The following is a 22,877-nucleotide window of genomic DNA, read 5'->3' on the forward strand; positions in this document are numbered from 1 at the left end:
CTTGCCGATCATCGGGCAAGTTCACCAAAGTCCATGCTTTGTTCTGATGCATGGATCCTATCTCGGATTTCATGGTTTCTAACCATTTGTCGGAATATGGGCCCACCATCGCTTCTCCATAGCTCGTAGGTTCAGTATTGTCTAACAACATGATATCTAAGACAGGATTACGTACCACTCTGAAGTAGCACGCATCCTCGTCGTCCTACGAGGTTTGGTAGTGACTTGATCCGAAGTTTCATGATCACTATCATAAGCTTCCACTTCAATTGGTGTAGGTGCCACAGGAACAACTTCCTGTGCCCTACTACACACTAGTTGAAGTTATGGTTCAATAACCTCATCAAGTCTCCACCATCCTCCCACTCAATTCTTTCGAGAGAAACTTTTCCTCGAGAAAGGACTCGTTTCTAGAAGCAATTACTTTTGCTTCCAGATCTGAAATAGGAGGTATACCCAACTGTTTTGGGTTTTCTATGAAGATGCATTTATCCGCTTTGGGTTCGAGCTTATCAGCTTGAAACTCTTTCACATAAGCATCGCAGCCCCAATCTTTTAAGAAATGACAACTTAGGTTTCTCTAAACGGTGTCGTCTCAACGGAATTGCGTGGTGCCCCTTTTAAAGTGAATGCGGTTGTCTCTAATGCCTAACCCATAAACGATAGTGGTAATTCGATAAGAGACATCATGGTATGCACCATATCCAATAGGGTGCAGTTATGATGTTCGGACACACCATCACACTGTGGTGTTCCAGGCGGTATTAATTGTGAAACACTTTCCACAATGTCTTAATTGTGTGCCAAACTCGTAACTCAGATATCTCTATGATCATATCATAGACATTTTATCCTCTTGTCACGACGATCTTCAACTTCACTCTGAAATTACTTGAACCTTTCAATAATTCAGACTTGTGTTTCATCAAGTAAATATTCTCAGTATCTACTCAAATCATCTGTGAAGTAAGAACATAACGATATCCACTGCATGCCTCAGCACTCATTGGACTGCATACATCAAAATGTATTACTTCCAATAAGTTGCTCTCTTGTTCCATCTTACTGAAAACGAGGCCTTTCAGTCATCTTGCCAATGTCGTATGATTTGCATGTCTCAAGTGATTCAAAATCAAGTGAGTACAAACGATCCATTTGCATGGAGTTTCTTCATGCATATATACCAATAGACATGGTTCGCATGTCTCAATCTTTTCAAAAACGAGTGAGTCCAAAGATCCATCTACATGGAGCTTCTTCATGCGTTCTATACCAATATGACTCAAATGGTAGTGCCACAAGTATGTGGAACTATCATTACTATTTTATATCTTTTGGCATGAACATGTGTATCACTGCGATCGAGATTCATTTTAGGTGCAAGACCATTGAAGGTATTATTCAAATAAACAGAGTAACCATTATTCTCCTTAAGTGAATAACCGTATTGCGATAAACATAATCCAATCATGTTTATGCAAACGCCAAACGCCAAATAACAATTATTTAGGTTTAACACCAATCTCGATGGTAGAGGGAGCATGCGATGCTTGATCACATCAACCTTGGAAACACTTCCAACACATATCGTCATCTCACCTTTAGCTAGTCTCCGTTTATTCGCAGCTTTTATTTCGAGTTACTAACACTTAGCAACCGAACCGGTATCTAATACCCTGGTGCTGCTAGGAGTACTAGTAAAGTACACATTCATATAATGTATATCCAATATACTTCTGTCGACCTTGCCTGCCTTCTCATCTACCAAGTATCTAGGGTAGTTCTGCTTCAGTGACCGTTCCCCTCATTACAGGAGCACTTAGTCTCGGGTTTGGGTTTAACCTTGGGATTCTTCGCTAGAGCAGCAAATGATTTGCTGTTTCATGAAGTATCCCTTCTTGCCCTTGCCCTTCTAGAAACTAGTGGTTTTACTAACCATCAACAATTGATGCTCCTTCTTGATTTCTACTTTCGCGGTGTCAAACATCGCGAGTTGCTCAAGGATCATCATCTATCCCTGATATGTTATAGTTCATCACGAAGCTCTAATAGCTTGGTGGCAGTGACTATGGAGAACCATCACTATCTCATCTGGAAGATTAACTCCCACTCGATTCAAGCGATTGTGGTACTCAGACAATCTGAGCACATGCTCAACGATTGAGCTTTTCTCCCTCAGTTTGCAGGCTTAAGAAACTTGTCAGAGGTCTCATACCTCTTGACGTGGGCACTAGTCCGAAATCCCAATTTCAGTCTTCGGAACATCTCATATGTTCTGCGACGTTTCAAAAACCGTCTTTGGTGCCACAATTCTAAACCGTTAGCATTACGCACTGAACTATCACGTAGTCATCAAAACGTGTATGTCAGATGTTTCGCAACATCTACAGACGACGCTGAGGTTCAGCACACCGAGCGGTGCATTAAGGACATAAGCCTTCTGTGCAGCAATGAGGACAATCCTCAGTTTACGGACCCAGTCCGCATAATTGCTACTACCAACTTTCAACTAAATTTTCTCTAGGAACATATCTTAACCAGTAGAACTAAAGCGCAAGCTATGACATAATTTGCAAAGACCTTCTGACTATGTTCATGATAATTAAGTTCATCTGATTAATGAACTCCCACTCAGATAGACATCCCTCTAGTCATCTAAGTGATACATGATCCGAGTCAAACTAGGCCGTGTCCGATCATCACGTGAGACGGACTAGTCATCATCGGTGAACATCTCCATGTTGATCGTATCTACTATACGACTCATGTTCGACCTTTCGATCTCTTGTGTTCCGAGGCCATGTCTGTACATGCTAGGCTCGTCAAGTCAACCTAAGTGTTTCGCATGTGTTCCGAGGCCATGTCTGTACATGCTAGGCTCGTCAACACCCGTTGTATTCGAACGTTAGAATCTATCACACCCGATCATCACGTGGTGCTTCGAAACAACGAACCTTCGCAACGGTGCACAGTTAGGGGGAACACGTCTCTTGAAATTTTAGTGAGGGATCATCTTATTTATGCTACCGTCGTTCTAAGCAAATAAGATGTAAACATGATAAACATCACATGCAAATCATAAAGTGACGTGATATGGCCAATATCATCTTGCGCCTTTGATCTCCATCTTTGAGGCGCGGCATGATCACCTTCGTCACCGGCATGACACCATGATCTCCATCATTGTGTCTTCATGAAGTTGTCTCGCCAACTATTACTTCTACTACTATGGCTAACGGTTAGCAATAAAGTAAAGTAATTACATGGCGTTTTCATTGACACGCAGGTCATACAATAAATTAAGACAACTCCTATGGCTCCTGCCGGTTGTCATTCTCATCGACATGCAAGTCGTGATTCCTATTACAAGAACATGATCAATCTCATACATCACATATATCATTCATCACATCCTTTTTGGCCATATCACATCACATAGCATACCCTGCAAAAACAAGTTAGACGTCCTCTAATTGTTGTTGCATGTTTTACGTGGCTGCTATGGGTTTCTAGCAAGAATGTTTCTTACCTACGCAAAAGCCACAACGTGATATGCCAATTTCTATTTACCCTTCATAAGGACCCTTTTCTTCGAATCCGATCCGACTAAAGTGGGAGAGACAGACACTCGCTAGCCACCTTATGCAACTAGTGCATGTCAGTCGGTGGAACCTGTCTCACGTAAGAGTACGTGTAAGGTCGGTCCGGGCCGCTTCATCCCACGATGCCGCTGAATCAAGATAAGACTAGTAACAGCAAGAAGAATTGGCAACATCAACGCCCACAACTGCTTTGTGCTCTACTCGTGCATAGTAACTACGCATAGACCTGGCTCATGATGCCACTGTTGGGGATCGTAGCAGAATTTAAAAATTTTCAACGCATCACAAAGATCCATCTATGGAGTATACTAGCAACGAGGGGAAAGGAGTGCATCTACATACCCTTGTAGATCGCGAGCGAAAGCGTTCCAATGAACGGGGTTGATGGAGTCGTACTCGCCGTGATCCAAATCACCGATGACCGAGTGCCGAACGGACGGCACCTCCGCGTTCAACACACGTACGGAGCAGCGACGTCTCCTCCTTCTTGATCCAGCAAGGGGAAAGGAGAGGTTGATGGAGATCCAGCAGCACGACGGCGTGGTGGTGGATGTAGCGGGATCTCGGCAGGGCTTCGCCAAGCTTCTGCGAGAGGGAGAGGTGTTGCAGGGGAGGAGGGAGGCGCCAAGGGCTGTCGTATTGCTGCCCTCCCTCACCCCCCCCCACTATATATAGGCCCCCTGGGAGGGGGGGCGCCGGCCTGGATCCCATCTGCAAGGGGGGGGGGGCGGCGGCCAGGGGGAAACTTACCCCCCAAGGCAAGTGGGGCGCCCCCCACCCTAGGGTTTCCAACCCTAGGCGCAGGGGGGAGGCCCATGGGGGGCGCCCCAGCCCACTAAGGGCTGGTTCCCTTCCCACTTCAGCCCATGGGGCCCTCCGGGATAGGTGGCCCCACCCGATGGACCCCCGGGACCCTTCCGGTGGTCCCGGTACAATACCGGTGACCCCCGAAACTTTCCCGGTGGCCGAAACTTGACTTCCTATATATAATTCTTCACCTCCGGACCATTCCGGAACTCCTCGTGACGTCCGGGATCTCATCCGGGACTCCGAACAACTTTCGGGTTTCCGCATACTAATATCTCTACAACCCTAGCGTCACCGAACCTTAAGTGTGTAGACCCTACGGGTTCGGGAGACATGCAGACATGACCGAGACGCCTCTCCGGTCAATAACCAACAGCGGGATCTGGATACCCATGTTGGCTCCCACATGTTCCACGATGATCTCATCGGATGAACCACGATGTCGAGGATTCAATCAATCCCGTATACAATTCCCTTTGTCAATCGGTACGTTACTTGCCCGAGATTCGATCGTCGGTATCCCAATACCTTGTTCAATCTCGTTACCGGCAAGTCACTTTACTCGTACCGTAATGCATGATCCCGTGGCTAACTCCTTAGTCACATTGAGCTCATTATGATGATGCATTACCGAGTGGGCCCAGAGATACCTCTCCGTCATACGGAGTGACAAATCCCAGTCTCGATCCGTGTCAACCCAACAGACACTTTCAGAGATACCCGTAGTGTACCTTTATAGTCACCCAGTTACGTTCTGACGTTGGGTACACCCAAAGCACTCTTACGGCATCCGGGAGTTACACGATCTCATGGTCTAAGGAAAAGATACTTGACATTGGAAAAGCTCTAGCAAACGAACTACACGATCTTTTATGCTATGCTTAGGATTGGGTCTTGTCCATCACATCATTCTCCTGATGATGTGATCCTGTTATCAACGACATCCAATGTCCATGGTCAGGAAACCGTAACCATCTATTGATCAACGAGCTAGTCAACTAGAGGCTTACTAGGGACATAGTGTTGTCTATGTATCCACACATGTATGTGAGTTTCCTATCAATACAATTCTAGCATGGACAATAAACAATTATCATGAACAAGGAAATATAATAATAACCAATTTATTATTGCCTCTAGGGCATATTTCCAACACCAATAAGGGAGAAGGTATTGTTACCTCATCAAGTTCTACTTTCCTCCCACTCACTTCTTTCGAGAGAAACTCCTTCTGTAGAAAGGATCCATTCTTGGCAACGAATGTCTTGCCTTCGGATCTGTGATAGAAGGTGTACCCAACAGTCTCCTTTGGGTATCCTATGAAGACACATTTCTCCGACTTGGGTTCGAGCTTATCAGGTTGAAGCTTTTTCACATAAGCATCGCAGCCCCAAACTTAAAGAAACGACAACTTTGGATTCTTGCCAACCATAGTTCATAAGGCGTCGTCTCAACGGATTTTGATGGTGCTCTATTTAACGTGAATGCAGCCGTCTCTAAAGTATAACCCCAAAACGATACCGGTAAATCAGTAAGAGACATCATAGATCGCGTCATATCTAGTAAAGTACGATTACGATGTTCGGACACACCATTACGTTGTGGTGTTCCAGGTGGCGTGAGTTGCGAAACTATTTCGCATTATTTCAAATGTAGACCAAACTCGTAACTCAAATATTCTCCTCCACGATCAGATCATAGAAACTTTATTTTCTTGTTACGATGATTTTCAACTTCACTTTGAAATTCTTTGAACTTTTCAAATGTCTCAGACTTATGTTTCATTAAGTAGATATACCCATATCTGCTTAAATCATCTGTGAAGGTGAGAAAATAACGATACCCGCCGCGAGCCTCAACATTCAATGGACCACATACATCAGTATGTATGATCTCCAAAAAATCAGTTGCTCGCTCCATAGTTCCGGAGAACGGCGTTTTAGTCATCTTGCCCATGAGGCATGGTTCGCAAGTACCAAGTGATTCATAATCAAGTGATTCCGAAAGTCCATCAGTATGGAGTTTCTTCATGCGCTTTACACCAATATGACCCAAACGGCAGTGCCACAAATAAGTTGCACTATCATTATCAACTCTGCATCTTTTGGCTTCAACATTATAAATATGTGTATCACTACTATCGAGATTCATCAAAAATAGACCACTCTTCAAGGGTGCATGACCATAAAAGATATTACTCATATAAATAGAACAACCATTATTCTCAGATTTAAATGAATAACCGTCTCGCATCAAACAAGATCCAGATATAATGTTCATGCTCAACGCTGGCACCAAATAACAATTATTTAGGTCTAAAACTAATCCCGAAGGTAGATGTAGAGGTAGCGTGCCGACGGCGATCACATCGACTTTGGAACCGTTTCCCACGCGCATCGTCACCTCGTCCTTAGCCAGTGTCCGCTTAATCCGTAGTCCCTGTTTCGAGTTCCAAATATTAGCAACAGAACCAGTATCAAATACCCAGGTGCTACTGCGAGCTCTGGTAAGGTACACATCAATAACATGTATATCACATATACCTTTGTTCACCTTGCCATCCTTCTTATCCGCCAAATACTTGGGGCAGTTCCGCTTCCAGTGACCAGTCTGCTTGCAGTAGAAGCACTCAGTCTCGGGCTTAGGTCCAGACTTGGGTTTCTTCTCTTGAGCAGCAACTTGTTTGCCGTTCTTCTTGAAGTTCCCCTTCTTCCCTTTGCCCCTTTTCTTGAAACTAGTGGTCTTGTCAACCATCAACACTTGATGCTTTTCTTGATTTCTACCTTCGTCGATTTCAGCATCACGAAGAGCTTGGGAATCGTTTCCGTTACCCCTTGCATATTATAGTTCATCACGAAGTTCTAGTAACTTGGTGATAGTGACTAGAGAACTCTATCAATCACTATCTTATCTGGAAGATTAACTCCCACTTGATTCAAGTGATTGTAGTACTCAGACATTCTGAGCACATGCTCACTAGCTGAGCAATTCTCCTTCATCTTGTAGGCAAAGTACTGTCAGAGGTCTCATACCTCTCGACACGGGCATGAGTATGAAATACCAATTTCAACTCTTGGAACATCTTATATGCTCCGTGGCGTTCAAAACAGTTTTGAAGTCCCGGTTCTAAGCCGTAAAGCATGCTGCACTAAATTATCAAGTAGTTATCATACCGAGCTTGGTCAAACGTTCATAACGTCTGCATCTGCTCCTGCAAGAGGTCTGTCACCTAGCGGTGCATCAAGGACATAATACTTCTATGCAGCAATGAGGATAATCCTCAGATCACGGATCCAATCCGCATCATTGCTACTAACATCTTTCAACTTAGTTTTCTCTAGGAACATATCAAAAATAAAACAGGGGAGCTAAACGCGAGCTATTGATATACAACATAGATATGCAAATACTATCAGGACTAAGTTCATGATAAATTAAAGTTCAATTAATCATATTACTTAAGAACTCCCACTTAGATAGACATCCCTCTAATCATCTAAGTGATCACGTGATCCATATCAACTAAACCATAACCGATCATCACATGAGATGGAGTAGTTTTCAATGGTGACATCACTATGTTGATCATATCTACTATATGATTCACGCTCGACCTTTCGGTCTCAGTGTTCCGAGGTCATATCTACATATGCTAGGCTCGTCAAGTTTAACCTGAGTATTCTGCGTGTGCAAAACTGGCTTGCACCCGTTGTAGATGGACGTAGAGCTTATCACACCCGATCATCACGTGGTGTCTGGGCACGACGAACTTTGGCAATGGTGCATACTCAGGGAGAACACTTTTATCTTGAAATTTAGTGAGAGATCATCTTATAATGCTACCGTCAATCAAAGCAAAATAAGATGCATAAAAGATAAACATCACATGCAATCAATATAAGTGATATGATATGGCCATCATCATCTTGTGCTTGTGATCTCCATCTCCGAAGCACCGTCATGATCACCATCGTCACCGGCGCGACACCTTGATCTCCATCGTAGCATCGTTGTCGTCTCGCCAACTATTGCTTCTATGACTATCGCTACCGCTTAGTGATAAAGTAAAGCAATTACAGGGCGATTGCATTGCATACAATAAAGCGACAACCATATGGCTCCTGCCAGTTGCCGATAACTCGGTTACAAAACATGATCATCTCATACAATAAAATATAGCATCATGTCTTGACCATATCACATCACAACATGCCCTGCAAAAACAAGTTAGACGTCCTCTACTTTGTTTGTTGCAAGTTTTACGTGGCTGCTACAGGCTGAGCAAGAACCGTTCTTACCTACGCATCAAAACCACAACGATAGTTCGTCAAGTTAGTGCTGTTTTGACCTTCTCAAGGACCGGGCGTAGCCACACTCGGTTGAACTAAAGTTGGAGAAACTGACACCCGCCAGCCACCTGTGTGCAAAGCACGTCGGTAGAACCAGTCTCGCGTAAGCGTACGCGTAATGTCGGTCCGGACTGCTTCATCCAACAATACCGCCGAACCAAAGTATGACATGCTGGTAAGCAGTATGACTTGTATCGCCCACAACTCACTTGTGTTCTACTCGTGCATATAACATCTACGCATAAAACCTGGCTCGGATACCACTGTTGGGGAACGTAGTAATTTCAAAAAAATTCCTACGCACATGCAAGATCATGGTGATGCATAGCAACGAGAGGGGAGAGTGTGTCCACGTACCCTCGTAGACCGAAAGCGGAAGCGTTAGCACAACGCGGTTGATGTAGTCGTACATCTTCACGATCCGACCGATCAAGTACCGAACGCACGGCACCTCCGAGTTCAGCACACGTTCAACTCGATGACGTCCCTCGAACTCCGATCCAGCTGAGCTTTGAGGGAGAGTTCCGTCAGCAGGACGGCGTGGTGACGATGATGATGTTCTACCGACGCAGGGCTTCGCCTAAGCACCGCTACGATATTATCGAGGTGGATTATGGTGGAGGGGGCACCGCACACGGCTAAGAGATCCAAGGGATCAATTGTTGTGTCTATGGGGTGCCCCCCTCCTCCGTATATAAAGGAGGGGAGGAGAGGGCCGGCCAGGAGGAGGAGGCGCGCCCAAGGGGGGAATCCTACTCCCACCGGGAGTAGGACTCCTCCTTTTCCTATTTGGAGAGGGAGAGGGAAGGAAGAGGAAGGAGGGAGGAAGGAAAGGGGGGGCCGGCCCCCCTCCCAATTCGGATTGGTATTGGGGGGGCGCCCCCTCCCTTGCTCCTTTCCCCTCCTTTGCACTAAAGCCATTAAGGCCCATATACCTCCCGGGGGGTTTCGATAACCTCCCGGTGATCCGGTATTATCCCGATCTCACCCGGAACCATTCCGGTGTCCAAATATAGTCGTCCAATATATCGATCTTTATGTCTCGACCATTTCGAGACTCCTCGTCATGTCCATGGTCACATCCGGGACTCCGAACTACCTTCGGTACATCAAAACACATAAACTCATAATATAACCGTCATCGAACTTTAAGCGTGCGGACCCAACGGGTTCGAGAACTATGTAGACATGACCGAGACACGTCTCCAGTCAATAACCAATAGCGGAACCTGGATGCTCATATTGGCTCCCACATATTCTACGAAGATCTTTATCGGTCAAACCGCATAACAACTTACGTTGTTCCTTTTGTCATCGGTATGTTACTTACCCGAGATTCGATCGTCGGTATCTCAATACCTAGTTCAATCTCGTTACTGGCAAGTCTCTTTACTCGTTCTGTAATACATCATCCCGTAACTAACTCATTAGTTACAATGCTTGCAAGGCTTATAGTGATGTGCATTACCAAGTGGGCCCAGAGATACCTCTCCGACAATCGGACTGACAAATCCTATTCTCAAAATACGCCAACCCAACAAGTACCTTCGGAGACACCTGTAGAGCACCTTTATAATCACCCATTTACGTTGTGACGTTTGGTAGCACACAAAGTGTTCCTCCGGTAAACGGGAGTTGCATAATCTCATAGTCATAGGAACATGTATAAGTCATGAAGAAAGCAATAGCAACATACTAAACGATCAAGTGCTAAGCTAACGGAATGGGTCAAGTCAATCACATCATTCTCCTAATGATGTGATCCCGTTAATCAAATGACAACTCATGTCCATGGCTAGGAAACTCAACCATCTTCGATTAACGAGCTAGTCAAGTAGAGGCATACTAGTGACACTATGTTTGTCTATGTATTCACACATGTATTATGTTTCCGGTTAATACAATTCTAGAATGAACAATAAACATTTATCATGAAATAAGGAAATAAATAATAACTTTATTATTGCCTCTAGGGCATATTTCCTTCAGCAATAGCACCGATCAAAAAGAGCGAGATGTATGAATACTCTGCAACCCTGCAAAGGTATCGTAAGTTAAGGAATTTAAGTCACGCAACATGTTTCAAGGCATGCCACTCTGATGAGGTGTTTTAGCATCTAAAAAAGTTTTGGAAGGACAAGATGTTTGCAAGGGATCAACAATTGAACAAGCTGATAGCAAGAGATAAACTAATGCTCAGGGTAACATCATTAGGTTTGGCCCGTTGATGCCATAATCGGCTAACCTTGATGGTGAAGGTTTCGATAAGGTTCTGAATCCCGTGCATGTGCCAGGCCGAGGTGCTCCGAAGAAAAGGCTACAAGAAAAGATGAAGAAGACAAGATCACAGGGTAGATGTGGCTATTGTCATGAGGCAGATGGTCACAATCGACGTACGCGCCCCAAATTGTTAGAGGTACCTAATATGTCGTAATTTAATGTTTGCATGTGTCCAAATATATTTCATGGCATTAATTATATCCTTCTGTGTAGGATCTCGAAGAAGAATTAGGATAGTTACAACATTGTGCGCATGGTCGGACAGCAAGTATGTCGACGATCAACCTGATGTTGGCGTGTGCATTGTTGTCTATGTCCAGTACCATGTGACCTTGTCTCTAAAATATACTCAATTCTGTCAGTTGGTCAGTGACTTCCTCATAATGTATGACCCATGTATTTGGTGGTCCCCTCCCTTGTAATAGTATGAGTTTGGGATATTTGGTTTCCATTTTCTATGTGAGTTTGGGATATTTGGTTTCCATTATCTATGTGTTTTTTTGATGTGCAACCTCAAGAATCATGGTTTCTTCATGGCCAGCATTTAGCTTGTTTATTTTGCACGAGAAAATTTGGAAATACATGTAGTGAGGAATTATATTACGCTCCTGAAAACAAAATATAGGCCGATAAATCCGAAAAATACGCCAGTCATCCATGCTCTCCAATTGAAGAATATACAGGATTAATACAGATGATGAATGATACGTTTCCAATGTATCTATAATTTTCGATTGTTCCATGCTACTATATTATCTATTTTGGATGTTTAATGGGCTTTAATATATTGACACGTCTCCAACGAATCTATAATTTTTGATTGTTCCATGCTGTTATATTATCAATCTTGGGTGTTTTATAATGATTTTATATCATTTTTTGGTACTAACCTATTGACATAGTGCCAAGTGTCAGTTGCTGTTTTCCGCATGTTTTTTACATCGTAGGAAATTAATATCAGACGGATTCCAAATGCCATGTAACTTCACGATGATTTTTTATGGACCAAAAGGAATAAGTTGGGCCCTGGTTGCACCTAGGGGGACTTCTAAGGAGGGGACAACCCACCAGGGCGCGCCAGGAGGCCCAGGCGCGCCTTGGTGGGTTGTGCCCACCTCGGGTGCTCCCGGACCGCCTCTTTGCTCTATAAATATCACACTATTCTAGAAACCCTAGGGGAGTCAACAAAATATTCATCCAGTCGCCGCAGAGTCCAGAACCACCAGATCCAATCTAGACACCATCACGGAGGGGTTCACCACTTTCATTGGTGCCTCTCCGATGATGCGTGAGTAGTTCTTTGTAGACCTACGGGTCCATAGTTAGTAGCTAGATAGCTTCCTCTCTCTCTCTCTTGATTCTCAATACAATGGTCTCTTGGAGATCCATATGATGTAAGTCTTTTTGCGGTGTGTTTGTTGGGATCCGATGAACTTTGAGTTTATGATCAGATCTACGTTTTTATCCATGAAAGTTATTTGAGTCTTCTTTGATCTCTTATATGCATGATTGCTTATAGCCTCGCATTTCTTCTCCGATATTTGGTTTTTGTTTGGCCAACTTGATCTATTTATCTTGCAATGGGAAGAGGTGTCCGGTAGTGGGTTCGATCCAACGGTGCTTGATCCCAGTGACAGAAAAGGAACCGACACGTATGTATCGTTGCTACTAAGGATAAAAAGATGGGATATATATCTGCCGCAATAGATAAACGGATCTCGTCTACATCATGTCATCGTTCTTATTGCATTACTCCGTTTTTCCATGAACTTAATACACTAGATGCATGCTGGATTGCGGTCGATGTGTGGAGTAATAGTAGTAGATGCAGGCAGGAGTCGGTCTACTAATCTTGGACCTGATGCCTATATAATGATCATAACATGGATATCATCATGATTATTTGAAGTTCTATCAATTGCCCAACAGTAATTGTTTTCCCACCGTTTGCTACTTTTCTCGAGAGAAGCCACTAGTGAAACCTACGGCCCCCGGGTCTTCTTTCTCATATATTTGCCTTGCGATCTACTTTTTCCTTGCGTTTATTTTCAGATCTATTAAACCAAAAATACAAATTACCTTGCTGAAATTTATTCTTATTTATTTTATTTGGCGTTCGATCTATCAATCTGCTACAATTTACCTCACGTCCTTTGCCTATCTTGAGGCGTCGTACCTCGAAAGGGATTGACAACCCCTTTAACACGTCGAGTTGCGAGGTGTTGTTATTTGTGTGCAGGGGCTGTTTACGTTGTGTTGCTTGGTTCTCCTACTGGTTTGATAACCTTAGTTTCATATATGAGGGAAATGCCTACCGCCGTTGTGCTGCATCATCCCTTCCTCTTTGGGGAAATACCGACGTAGCTTCAAGCGACATCAAAAGGAATTTCTGGCACCGTTGCCGGGGAGGATCTTCAACATAACTAGGTTCCTAATCACAAATCTCATCTCCTTGCAATTTACATTATTCGCCATTTGCCTCTCATTTTCCTCTCCCCCACTTCACAAAATTTGTCGTTTTATTCGCCCTCTTTTTCGTTCGCCTTTTTCTCGTCAGATCTTTTATTTGCTTGAACTTGTCACCATGAGTGACTTTGGTATGGCAGAAACAGATGATGGCCTAACTCCTAAAATGGAGCGTACGGGTAATTTGGATGCCAAAACTTTTGTTTTGGGACAAGGAAATTTTATTGGAAAAGAACATATGCAAGAATTTTCCAATTGTGTCGGAAAATTAAGTCTTGATGATATTCCTATACTTAAAAGGACTAAATCTTATGCGGAAGCTATTTTGGCACTTGTTCTGAAACTTGAAACTAAATTTATTTGTACTCATCCTAACTTGCAAAGATTGTTTTATGAGTTGCCCGTTATAAAGGATCCTAAAGCTAAAAAGTTAGCCACTCTTGTTTTGATGAATGAATTCGACTACATAGTACGGGAAGCTAGGGAATCTTTGATTTTTATGGCATGAATCGTGAAAACCCCGTGATTGATGAAATTCTTTATAATAGTGATTATGCTTTGAGGCATTTGCTTGGAGATAACCAAATCTTTGATGAAAATCTCAAGAAGCAAGTCCCCGTTTTAGATAGATCCAACAAGTTTATAACAATGTGAACCAACACTATTCGTGGATCACTGCCGGAAATCAAAGGGGTTATGATAAAACGCAACTTGATAGTGCTAGGGTTTCCATGGATAATGTGTTTTATGTCTTATTCACAAAACCTCCCGACACAAATACCTCCAAGGGAAACAAGGATAAGAGTGACAAAACTTAGATCCTACGCGTTATGCCTAGCTAGGGGCGTAAAACGATAGCGCTTGTTGGGAGGCAACCCAATGAATACATTTTTTTTGCTTTTTGCTTTCTATTCTTGAGTGTTAGCACAATTATGCTACTGTTATGATTGTGTTTTTTGTGTTTTAATTAGTGTTTGTGCCAAACAATGCCTTTGGGAAGACTTGGGTGAAAGTTTATTTGATCTTGCTAAAAAACAGAAACTTTTGCGCTCACGAGATTCGTTGTCATTTTTTTACAGAAGAGTGCTTTTAAGTTGATTCTTTTTGAAGAGGAAATATAAGGAAATTCCTCACGTCCACCAATTTATTTCATAATTTTTGGAGTTACAGAAGTATTCGCAATTTTCAGATTGCTACAGACTGTTCTGTTTTTGACAGATTCTGTTTTCTTTGCGTTGTGCGCTTGTTTTGATGATTCTATGGTTTTCTTTGATGAGTTTTTGCCATAGAAAAGTTGGAATATAGTAGATATAATGGAAAAACAAAATAAGAATAGGTTTTCTACAGTACTTATAGTAGTGGTTTGGTTTCTTATACTAACGGATCTCACGAAGGTTTTGTTTGAGTTTTGTGTGATTGAAGTTTTCAAGTTTTGGGTTATCTTACGATGGATGAAGGAATAAGGATAAGCAAAAGGCTAAGCTTGGGGATGCCCAAGGCAACCCAAGATAATATTCAAATAAGTAGCAATCAAGTAAGCTTGGGGATGCCCCCGAGTGGCATCCCCACTTTCTTCTAACGACCATCGGTATTTTACTCGAAACTATATTTTTATTCGTCACATGATATGAGTTTTGCTTGGAGCGTCTTGTATGATATGAGTCTTTGCTTGTTTTTCTTTGTGTTTTAAATGTTGAATCCTTGCTGGACACACCCTTTTTACAAAGCCAAAAATTATGCTATGCTTCACTTAAATTTTTAGATCCATGGACATGCTCTAGTACTTCACTTATATCTTTTTGAGCACGGTGTGCTTTGTTAATTTTGAAGAAATGGTCTCATGCTTCACTTAGATTTATTTGGGAGTTAGTAAATTTTGAAGAAATTCTCTCTTGCTTCACTTAGATTAATTTGAGAGAAAGAAAAAAATTATGCTCATGATCTTCACTTATATTTGTTTGAGCTTATCAAAAGCAACATATGAAAATAGTTCCAAAGTGACACATATCCAAGGAGGATATAATAAAAACTTTCATGAAGATCATTGGACAAAATAAACTTGATCCTTAGTAATGGTTTTGAGATATGACGATCTGATATGTGAGTCATATTGATGAGTAATTGTGCTTTAGTAAGAATATTGATGTTAAGGTTTGTGATTCCCTATGCAAGCAGGAAAGTCAATAGTTATGCAATTAAATTTATATCCTACTTATGGTGCATTATTCGGTGTTACTTATGCTTAATGCTGGGTACCAGATTTTTTGCTTTTTGGTTGGTCGCTTCTCAATCTTTTTGCTAGCCTTCATTTTGCACTAAGTATGATCACTACTTGTGCATCCAAAACCCTTTAAACCAGTTTTGCCATATGAGTCCACTATACCTACCTATATGCGGTATTTCTATGCCGTTCTAAGCAAATTTGCATGTGCCATCACTAATGTTCAAAATAAATTTCTCTTTTGTGTGCTCTACTACTCGCGAGGCGCTAAAGGGTAGCCAATATTTTCCATGCTAGATGTGGTATTCTCACGATGAGTGTTTATTCACTTGTCATTGCACGAGACTATGGCAAAGGTATTAGGGATGCCCAGTCCCTAAATGAAAAATGAATTTACTTTATGTTTTCAAATAATAAATTACTTGGAAAGTGTTGGTATGGAAGGCACCCGTGGATACGGCTAGCAATGGAAAGTGAAAGTTATGGTGGAAAAAGGAATAAACTTTATGTTCTGTTTGGGAACCGCCTATGATGTATCTAGCATGGAAAGTGTTGGGATGCTCCAAGTCATTTTCGTTGGTAGGAAAAGTATGCCTCTCAAAAATAATTTTATCTCTCAGTTTAAGCTTTGAGCTCTGACACCTCTACAAATCACTACTTCCCTCCGCGAAGGGCCTTTCTTTTACTTATGCAATTTTTATTTTGAATTTGAGTCTCCATCTTCTCTTATAAAGCACCAACTAAGGGGCACTATGATCATATTTGAGCATTGGGTGTAGCTAATATTCGAGTATGTTTCATGAATGGATCAATGATTGAGCATGATGGGCTAGGGATAACTTGCTTTAGTGTTGATATTTTGAAAGACATGGTTGCTTGTTGGTATGCTTGAGTATTAAAGTCTTCATGTCAAAACTAGACTATTGCTTTGAATCATATAAAAGTCCATATGTGCATGCTATAAAGAAAAGAATGTGATGAACATGTTAGGCAGCATTCCACATCAAAAATTCTGTTTTTATCATTTACCTACTCGAGGACGAGCAGGAATTAAGCTTGGGGATGCTAATACGTCTCCAACGTATCTATAATTTTTGATTGTTCCATGCTGTTATATTATCAATCTTGGATGTTTTATAATGATTTTATAGTCATTTTATATCATTTTTTGGTACTAACCTATTGACATAGTGCCAAGTGCCACTTGCTGTTTTCTGCATGTTTTTTACATCGCAGGAAATCAATATCAGACGGAGTCCAAATGCCACGAAATTTCACGATGATTTTTTTATGGACCAAAAGGAAGAAGTTGGGCCCTAGTTGCACCCGGGGGGAGTCCCGAGGAGGGGACAACCTATCAGGGCATGCCAGGAGGCCCAGGCGCGCCCTGGTGGGTTGTGCCCACCTTGGGTGCCCCCCGGACCACCTCTTTGCTCTATAAATACCACAATATTCCAAAAACCCTAGGGGAGTCGACGAAATATTCATCCAGCCGCGCAGAGTCCAGAACCACCAGATCCAATCTAGACACCATCACGGAGGGGTTCACCATTTCCATTGGTGCCTCTCGGATGATGCGTGAGTAGTTCTTTGTAGACCTACGGGTCCGTAGTTAGTAGCTAGATGGCTTCCTCTCTCTCTCTCTCTCTCTCTCTTGATTATCAATACAATGGTCTCTTGGAGATCCATATGATGTAAGTCTTTTTGCGGTGTGTTTGTTGGGGTCCGATGAACTTTGAGTTTATAATCAGATCTATGTTTTTATCCATGAGTTATTTGAGTCTTCTTTGATCTCTTATATGCATGATTGCTTATAGCCTCGCATTTCTTCTCCGATATTTGGTTTTTGTTTGGCCAACTTGATCTATTTATCTTGCAATGGGAAGAGGTGTCCGGTAGTGGGTTCGATCCAACGGTGCTTGATCCCAGTGACAGAAAGGGAACCGACACGTATGTATCGTTGCTACTAAGGATAAAAAGATGAGATCTATATCTGTCGCAAGATAAACGGATCTCGTCTACATCATGTCATCGTTCTTTTTGCATTACTCCGTTTTTCCATGAACTTAATACACTAGATGCATGCTGGATAGCGGTCGATGTGTGGAGTAATAGTAGTAGATGCAGGTAGGAGTCGGTCTACTAATCTTGGACGTGATATATAATGATCATAGCCTGGATATCGTCATGATTATTTGAAATTCTATCAATTGCCCAACAGTAATTGTTTTCCCACCGTTTGCTATTTTTCTCCAGAGAAGCCACTAGTGAAACCTATGGGCCCCGGGTCTTCTTTCTCATATATTTGCCTTGCGATCTACTTTTTCCTTGCGTTTATTTTCAGAACTATTAAACCAAAAATATAAAAATACCTTGCTGCAATTTATTCTTATTTATTTTATTTGGCGTTCGATCTATCAATCTACTACAAATTTAGAACGAAGACGCTAGGTGCGTCCGGCTTTAAATTAATAAAGCCCACAACATAAGCAGCGTACCAGGTCAACCATATCTTACAGACACAAAAGCCCTCGGGCCGAACGAAAACTGGAAAGTCATAGGGTTCTTAGCCAGGCACGCCACGAGTGAAATACAAGGCCATTGGCCAACATCAGGGCATGCAGGCTCGCGAATGAACAAAAGGGGGCCACTCCCACTAGGTAGTAGCTGCTGGCTCTCTGGCCAACATGTAAACTTGATGAAGTCGTGCTTCATCAGTTCAGCATCCTTGCGCCTCCCCAATAAACTCCACTGCTGAAGAAACAAGTTGCATTTAAAAATCACATTAGTCGGATGTGACGCAAAGATCCTTCAATGGTTAGTTTGTTTCGCATCAGCCAAAGTGCCCAGAGAAGCCGCCCATTTGACCATGCGATACTTGCGTTTTGGGCCCGTCCTTCCCAAAAGAAACAAGATCGCGGCGTGTCCATTTTGGCATGGACCCCTTCAGCTAGAAGGAAGAGGCCCATGGCAAACATGGGAAGTGAAGATAGGATCGAGTTTGTAAGCACTAGCCACGTTGCAGACTATAGGAACTTGCCACACCATCGGCACACCCGTCCCCCTACCTTGGCACATAATGGTTCCCAATCGTCTATTGTTAGCGATTTGGTAGCTAAGGGCAGACCTAAGTAAGTAAAAGGGAATTTCCCCACTTTACAATTGAGCGTGTCCGCAATGCGCTGTCCCTCGTCGGGATCCACCCCCATGGAAAGAACTTCACATTGTGAAAATTGTTTTTCAGCCCTGACATGAGTTCGAAACTGAGCAAAAGGGCTTTGAGCGTAGCAATGCTATGTTGGTCAGGCTAAAAGAGCAGCAGCGTGTCGTCTGCGTACTGTAAGTGGGAGACCCCCTGGAATAAGGTGCCCCACCACCCCTTTTATGTGGCCGGCCTCAGTCGCTTTACGTAACATAGCTGATAGTGCATCGACCACAAAGTTAAATAGAATCGGGGTCATGGGGTCGCCCTGACGTAGTCCGCGTCTGTTACGGAAGAAGTGCCCTACTTCCGCGTTGACCAAGATTGCAGTTTGGCCACCCGAGACCAGCTGCATCACTCGATGTACCCAAACGGCTAAAAAAACCCTGACTTAGGAGGACTTGATGCAGGAAATCCCAATTTACCCGGCCGTACCCCTTCTCAAAGTCGAGTTTTAGCAGAATGGCCAGTTCTTTCGTATGTTTGAGCTCGTGGATAATTTCCTGTAAACCTAGCTCGTGGATAATCGCCTAGTCCCAATCGCTCACCGTACGATTAGCCGGTTCTTTCGTATGTCACGCCCACAAATAAAGGTAGACTGAGTTCGACTAATCGTACGGTGAGCGATCGGGACTAGGCGAGTCATACATGGCTTAGAACATATCTTAAACGGCATGTTAATGAGCACGATTGGTCTAAATTGTCGAATATTATCGGCCCCAGCCACTTTGGGGATAAGCAAGAGAACACCAAAGTTAAGGCGAGCGATGTCTATTGCCCCGCACATAAAGCCGTTGCAAACCTCATAAATGGTCCCCTAAGCAATGGCCGAAAGTGTTTGAATATAGCCACCGGACACACGTCTGGGCCCGGTGCCGTATCCGCTTTCATGCTGATTAGCGCGTCGTCGATCTCCTTTGAAAGGAATGCAAGCCCTAACGCCTCGTGTTCGCTGTCCAAGACAAGCTGAGAAGGCGCCCATGCATCTGCTTGCAGGCTAGCCCTCTGGCCCTCGCTGGCCCCATCAGTTGGGTGTAGAACTCATATACATGGCTCATAATATCCGCTTGGCGCAGCAACAGCCCCTGCTCTGACTTCAGCATCAGGATCGCGCACTTCCGCCTCCTACTGTTTGTGTAGGCGTAGAAGTACTTAGTATTGGCGTCCCCCTTCAGTGTCCATTTAAGGCCGCCACGACGTCGCTAGTACTCCTCTTCTGCGTGAAGCAAGGCTTCAACTTGCCCTTCCAGAGCATAGCGCTGAGCCCACTCTTGCTCTCAGAAGACCCTGGCGTCCGCCTGGGAATCAAGTCGTGAGATCTCCGCGACTATGCTCGCTCGGAGCAACTTGTCGTGTCGTCCTTGGTTTGGTCCCTGCTAATAAGTATCCGGCTCTGTGGCTTATTCGTATGTTTGTGTGCATCTGGTCTCTGATTATGTCGGGCACCTCTTCTGCGTGGTTGCTGGGTCGGTGGGGAGTCGTTCTTTCCAGCTCCAAGTTGTCAATCATTTTTGTGTGCTATCTGTTGCCGGTTGCGTCCTGGTGATCGGTTCGTCCAGTTTGCTGTTATCAGGCATGCGGCATGCAATGCTGCCTAGCAGAGCACCCCAGCAAAATATAAATGTGCAAATTCGTAGCCCGCGTCCCCCGCACTTCCCACTGATCTCCTCCCCCGGCGGCGGCGGGGAACCCTAGCCGCGCCACCGCGGCCCCCTCCCCACCTCGTCCCACCTCCTCGCCGCCGCCTGAGGCAGCCGTCGGGCAAGCCCGGGGCACCAAGGATGGTGGCGGCGGGGCCTTGGTTGCCCTACTTCTGCGTCGGGAACCCTGGATCTGGAGCGGCGGCTCCATTGGAAGGCACGACTAGCTAGCAGCCGTGCGGCGGTGGAACTGGTGTCCCAGCAGCGCGGGCGGCGGGATCCGGTGGTCGTTGGCGGTCGGCGGTGGCTTCTGCGGTGGCTGGTGTGCGCGATCTGGCGCCTCCCCTCCTCCCCTGTTCGGCGTGCGGGCCAGCCTGGTCGGGCCGTGCTTCCTCTTGGTCGCCGATTCTGTACAGGAGGCGCTGCTGGTGGCGGAGATCTAGTTCGGGCGAAATCCCTGGCCGTCCATGACCGGCCACGCCTGACGGCGCCGTTCCCCTCCTTGGAGGCGTCGATATGGACTGATCTCCTCACTTCACCTTCCCCTAGGTCGCCCGGGCGAAAGCCCTAACTTTGTTGGGCGGCGGCGGCGCTCACGGCGTCGTTCCCTTCTTGAAGGCGCCGCTTTGGGAACCTTGGGGTTGGGTGGCGCTTGTGGGTGGTGGGCGACGGCGGTGGTGCGACCATATCCTATCATGGATTTGCATCCGTTGCTTGGAGATGGACTCGCGTAGGTGGAGGTCGTCGGCTGGCGTCGCGGCGGCGTCAATGGCGGAGGACCTGCCAAGGCTCGCGTAGGTGGAGGTCGTCGTTTGGCGTCGTGATGGCGTCGATGGCGGAGGACCTGCCAAGGTTGTCACCTCAATCTGCTCTGAAGATGGACCAGTGGAAGACGGCGGCGATGACACATGTGAGTGCGTCGGACCTGTTTGAGCCCCGAACCTGGCAGATGGCTCGGTCGGGGCCTCCGGCTTTAGATGTTAGGCTTAGGTGAGAGGTCTGGGTATGTGGCCCAGCTTGCACCCCTGCATCATTTGGATAGAAGTAGCGGCAGATGTTGCCAAGATGGCGGATTCAGGCATATTGTTGTTCTACTTTGTAAGGTCCTCAAAAATAATTAATAAAATAGCCGCATGCATCTCCTAGATGAAGAGGCCGGGGGTCATCCTCAAAAAAATGAACATAGTCATTGACGCGTTGGTGTCGTATTTTACAAATAACTAGTAGAATTCCCGTGCGTTGCCATGGGCTCTTGAAATATTTTACAGGAGTAATATAAAGATAATGCATGTTAAATTTCGCACGTAGAGACAATATAACACATTAATAATTGAAGTCTACTTCACTTGCAATGTAAATTGATAACAAAAAGAAAAAAATTGACGACATGTTCGTGTAACAAATTGAGCGATGATTTAACTACAAATTATTAAGATCTACTTGATGCGCTTAAGAAATTCTAGCACAATATCAGGAAAGTTTTCTTCAATTTCATCTGCATGATATTTTTAGCAAGTACAATAAAAAGTGATTCCTCAACTCATACCCATACTACACAATAATTATATACAGTTAGCATGAATATTTCACATCGAAGGTCTTAAAACGTGTAACAGACAATACTCACCGCACAAACCGGCTTACCAATTCTTTACCGTTCCACCAGAGCATAAAATGAAAAACAAAAAGGCAGACACATCACTGCAATTTTCTAAATTAATAACATATAAAATATAGTGATAACAAAAATAAATGTTTGTATTATGAATTTATTACCCATCTTTGCTCGTTGAAATACCAGTCGAAAATAAATGTTGCCATTTATAGATATATCAGAGTACCAACCGGATTGCTTTATTTCGGGCGCTTCTTTGAATTCCCTCGCTAAACATTTTAATTTCACTACATGCCTCAGATTTTTATCCTCTGACGACTGTGATGTACAAATACGGTCCATAATATAAACACAATATGCCTCTTTGTCAATGACGTACAAGATGTATCGGTCGATGGATGCATACGGAAGATAAATCTATAAGTGATAGCTATTAGAAACAACAATAAATCATAACAACAATAGACAAAATACCTTACTTACCATGTTGCACGATGAGATGTTGTTGTCTATCCCAAGCTAGCTATCAAACAATGTTGCCAAGTAGTTTCCTTCTCACAGAACATTTGACCTTGTGTTGACTCTAGAATCATGGACTTAGTAAAAAAGAACTATTTTCGCAATATGACGAAGGAAAGATCAATAATAACACTGCAAAAATACCTCGTGCGGTACCATTTAAATTATCATCTTTT

At 43.9% G+C, this 22,877-nt stretch overlaps 1 protein-coding gene across 1 annotated transcript in view; it reads left to right on the top strand.

The window, feature by feature from the left end:
• The window catches only part of LOC123142383 (uncharacterized), a 56,533-nt gene that overhangs the window by 24,457 nt on the left and 9,199 nt on the right, over positions 1-22,877 (top strand). The window lies entirely within an intron of this gene.

The sequence above is a fragment of the Triticum aestivum genome, chromosome 6D (genome assembly GCF_018294505.1).
Source record: "Triticum aestivum cultivar Chinese Spring chromosome 6D, IWGSC CS RefSeq v2.1, whole genome shotgun sequence".
Lineage (NCBI taxonomy): Eukaryota > Viridiplantae > Streptophyta > Magnoliopsida > Poales > Poaceae > Triticum > Triticum aestivum.